This window comes from Leopardus geoffroyi, chromosome C2 (assembly GCF_018350155.1).
Source record: "Leopardus geoffroyi isolate Oge1 chromosome C2, O.geoffroyi_Oge1_pat1.0, whole genome shotgun sequence".
Classification (NCBI taxonomy): Eukaryota; Metazoa; Chordata; class Mammalia; order Carnivora; family Felidae; genus Leopardus; species Leopardus geoffroyi.
In genome coordinates, this window is record NC_059333.1 from 63,805,839 (window position 1) to 63,811,099 (window position 5,261).

Sequence of the window (5,261 nt, forward strand, 5' to 3'; positions counted from 1 at the left end):
ATATACTTTTAGTTCCCTCTCCTCTAAGATAGCCTTTGGTCTTTTGTAACTTAGACAGAGATAATCCTAACTAGGCAACCATGCAGATCATTAAGAATTTTCCAGTTGGTGTGATGGAGCCACTTTCCTCCTCCTATAGCAGAATTTCCCAAGGCAGAACTGAGCCCCGCCCACCCATCCCTTTCTCATAAGCCTCTTCCTCTCTTACAATTGTGGCTCTTCCTACTTGATAAAAGAACATCAAGATAGCTAAGAAATTTGACTTATTTTATATCGGAAAAGAACCTTAATCAAATCCTGATAGGAATATGTAGTAAATATAAACATATAAAGCACAGTGTTATAATGAAGAGTCAAGGTTTACATTAAGAATAAGTGATCCAGGGGTCCCTGGGTGGCTCAGTCCATTGAGTGTCTGACTCTTGATTTGGGCTCAGGTCATGATCTCATGGTTTTTGAGTATGAGCCCCACATTGGGTTCTGTGCGGACAGCATGAAGCCTGCTTGGGATTCTTCATCCCTCTCACTGCCCCTCCCCTGCTTGCTGCACCTGTGCATATGCACTCTCTTTCTCTAATAAAATAAACAAACAAAAAAGAATAAGTGACCCAAAATCACAGTACCCCCAACCCCCTTGTGTAACCAGCACTTGGTTATAACTCGAGCAAGTCCATACACTGCAAGTGACCCAATAAAACAGTCTGGCTCAATGGACTTATTCAGTCTTACAAATTAAACATCTGTACTGAATTAGACACAGTTCATCTTAATACTGAAAAAAATATGTACACTCTAGTAACAACAACTACTTCCTGACACTAGGATGGTGTGTCTTCTTAGACCCTCTGCTCTGTGAAGAAAGGGAGGAGAAACCCAACTCAATGCTGAGCTTTATCTTATGATAAATTGGGAAGACCGAAGTATGAAGCAAAAGGCAGTGAGAAAAGATTATTCTGACACCTTTTGGATTTATAGACTTCCCAGGCTCCTTAATGGCCATTCATCTCACCTGGCCTGCCACAGTCACTCCAAATACCCTCTGGGTGAGTGCTTATTACCTACAAAGCAGCAATCAAATTATTGTAGGGAATTTACTGAGTGAGATAAATAAAAGCTGCCTAAGTCAGTGTTTCTCATAGTGCTTTCTCTGGAACATACATCTCAGGAGAAGCTCTAAAAGTGTCCCACAGACCATGAGCATGGTCAGCATTACATGCCCTAACCACTCTGCAGAGTTCACTAGCATAGTAAAAGCACTGAGAAGTGCTACCAGAAAGAAAGCTGTTTAGCTTTGTTTCACTCGACACTTAACCAAAGTCTGTGGCATTTTTACTTGAAGTAAAATTGATGATAATTCTTTGAAAACTTTAGAAAGCCTAAACTAGGCACTTGTCTAAAGGAGAACTATTTTGAAATTTTGGACTCGCTAATGATCGTTAAACCAAATGATTAGATGAAGAAACATAGTTAAGATAGAATATTACTGGTTTGTATTAATGATTTCCACCACTGAAAGAGAAAGAAATGTACCAGAAGATCACAATCATTAAAAATGACCCATCAATGGACAGCAAATTACATACTAGGGAACCAATGCTGGAGAAAAATCAAAGAGGTGGAGGTCATGTTTTATTTCACTTGTAGCCCTTTTCAAATTCAGTCCTAACCAAACCTGATTAAAGTAAATCCCTTTTTTACAGGCTGTGGAGTCTATAAGATTATGGTGTTAATGGAAGTGCGATTCGATCCGTCAGTAATGGTGCATGTCGGGACCCTGGCGCCTCTGACAAGTCCATTTTTTAAGACGTATTTATTGTTTTTTTTTTCTCCCTTCTGTTCTCTGCATTGCGGGGTTTAATTGAACAGTTTAAAGTGATTCTTCTTCAAGGCCCATTAATTGATTTTATTTGTGTATTCTCTAGGGGTCAAGGAAAAGGGAAAAAAAACAATAAAATTGCAGCTCTGGTTTTCAGTCATACTCTGCCTGGCAATTCATAGCTCTAATTTTTTGTTTCTTTTCTCCGCCTTCATCTTTTTTCTTATGATCCTCACAAAGTACAATTTTATATGTTTGCTTTGTTGAATTATCATGAGTTTATTCAATCCTGATAGTGGTTCACCATGAAGAAAATAATAAAATGCACCCAAATTTGATAAACCATGTAATATCTAGGAGTGCTTCAAGATAAATTCTAATGAAAAAAGATTTCATTGAAACAGTCATAAAACCTTACAGGCTTATGGTGCCACAAAGCACCATATGCACATATTTCTGTCCTAACAGGACAAAGGCTCTTGACTTGGAAGTCACAACCCGTGTACACATATATGCACACAGTGTGTTCATATTTACTCAAAGAACCCACCACCAGACCTGAATGGCTTTAGGTCTGTTAAGTAAAACTGAAGAAGATATATGGGTTGCAAAATAGTATACTCAGAAGGTGGATATAGTAGATTGAAACTGATATTGTGCCAAGGGCAGAAGCTATACATGTGTGTACACATGTCATAACATCATACCTCAAGAGATTTTGCCCTATTATGTCACAATATTTTAGATCACACAAAATAATCTGTACATTTTGGATGCCTCTTTTTTTAAAAAAAATTAAATGTTTTATTTATTTTGGAGAGAGAGACAGAGCATGAATGGGGGAGGGGGCAGAGAGGGAGACAGAATCTGAAGCAGGCTCCATGCCCTGAGCTTCAGCACAGAGCCTGATGTGGGGCTTGAATTCACGAGCAGTGAGATCATGACCTGAACCAAAGTCAGCCGCTTAACCGACTGAGCCACCCAGGGGCCCCTGGATGCCTCTTTTAATCAAGCAATAGCTAATCCTTACAATGATGCTATGAAGAGGGTATTAGCACCATTTAATTACCAAACTCTGAGATTCAGATGTTAAGGAATCTGTTAAGGATATAGATAGGGTTTCAATATGGATCTAATTTGTTCCAAAACCTCTACTTTAGCACCATTTGTATACACTACTGCCTTGGAAGCTTAATTTGCAATGGCTTTTATCTCATTAAGGATGGAAATATCATAAAACTATTTACGGAGATGGGTATATATATATTTTTTCACACTGCATCCCCAGCACAGGCCATAAGCAAATACTAGTTGAATGACTGAATAAGATACCTGCCCCATCACTATCATATTGCTCCTGCTTTGAGCCTCACTTCAAGACCCGTCTTTTGTGGGCCTCATGCCTATAAGACTGGCATAGAAGACAGGGAGTTACAGGACATGTACACACAAAGCAATACCCTGAAACTTGATGGAGGAATTGCCTCCAGCTTCTTGGCCGTCATTTTGTTCCTTCGCATGTCATATCCTTCTCTCTGCTCAACTCCTTGTACTTTACCCTAATTCCCTGGATAAAGTTCTGAAAGATTCTTCTGCATAGGTCTTTTATTAAAATGTAGGTCAAATTTATCTTCAACACAGACTAGTAAAAATATGTCACTGGCTTCTGGTTCCCATTTATCTTCCCCTGAACATTTTGAGATTGAGTGTTTAAGACTGACATTGAGAGAAAGATGGGGGTTAGGGGAGAAGGGATTATATAGGAGACAATATATAGGAAGATTTTTTACATGTTTTGATTTTATCTACAGTGGAAAGAGAAAAGTGACAAGTTCTATATTTACTTCCAGGATACCAACAGAACATCTTCAAATAAAAGGAACATATATTTGAGAATGTGTTGGCAAACTGGAAGTCTCAGAAGCTCAGCTCTCCTGTTGAAGGAGTGCAGTCTATGCTCTCAACAGTCACACAGTCCAAATCAAACACTGTCTTCTCTCTCATCTCTACATCTCTATGTCCCTTCTCTCCTTCCTTTCCGAGAACCCCTTTACCTCCATGCACCTTTAACAACATTTACGATTTTTATGAGACTCTTGTTATTACTTCCAGGATTTTGTCTGTTTTCTGGTAAATATTAGTAGTGAAATCCTTCAAAGGGCCAACAAGGAAGTGGGGCTAAGGAGAACGTACCCCACTTTGAACCCAGGTGTTGCAAACAGGGATAGTTGGAAACGGTGTTTACACAATCCTGAAGTGGTAGTGGCAGGTGATGACCACAACAAAGGGAAAGAAAGCAAGTTTTCTTTTGGAGAATGGTTACAAGAAAAGGCAACATGATTGTAAATATGTTCTATTCATAAGAAATGGATAAACTATTGCAGAGAAAGATCAATGCTCCTGAATGTGTGCTCTTTCCTGGGTTTCTAGAACCTGCAAATGCCCCATCAAAATACATGTCACATTCTACCATAAGTTTTGGGTTGCTTGGATCTCCCCTCAAAATGGAATCAAGTCATGTTCATCTTGATATTCCTAGTCCATCCTTAAGTATCTGGTATATAAGAGATGCTCAACAAGGGAGCCTGAGTACCTCAGTCATATAAGCATTCAACTCAATTTCAGTTCAGGCCAGGATCCAGTGGTTCATGAGTTTGAGCCCTGCATTGGGCTCTGCACTAGCAGTGCGGAAACTGCTTGGGATTCTCTCTCTCTCTCTCTCTCTCTCTCTCTCTCTCTCTCTCTCTCTCCCTCTCTCTCTGCCCCTCCGCCTCTCAAAATAAATAAACTCTTAAAAAAAAAGACACGCTCAATAAACATATTCTAGCACAAATAAAAGAATAAATAAGAAGAAAATCCTTTATAAATACTATTAGACACTGTGATGGTAGCATAATTCTTGGAGATGGTAGGGTAAAAAAGATAGTGGGGCTCAAGAACTGGTCCAGTATGAAGATATGGATGAATTCTGAATTTAGTATTATTAAGGTTAAATAAAACTCCTGTTGATAGTAAAAAACAGTCTTTATGTGGCAATGTATTTCAAGTTCCAGGTGATAACTTTACAAAAGAAGCTTTAGAATGCAACCTGCACTGCTCATGATCAAACGCCCATCAGTACATAGGGCTCACAAGCACAAATAAGCACTCACCTCCATGGGGTAGCCCGAAGGATCCAAAACCCAGACTAGCTCAAGCATGTTCTTCATTGTTGGAAGGGCATGTCACAATCCTTCCACACTTAAGACAACTGTTTTGTGAGTATGTGTGCGTGTCGTGGATTGGAGGGAAGAGAAAACTGTGTAATCAAAAGGCCTTTTACAAAATGTACATATTTTACTTGGGAGAATGTAAATATTGAACCAATGCATTTTTCTCATTAATGTACTGTCAGAGAGTACCATCTTCATCTTCATCAGAATGCTCACTTGTCAGGTGGTTAGAG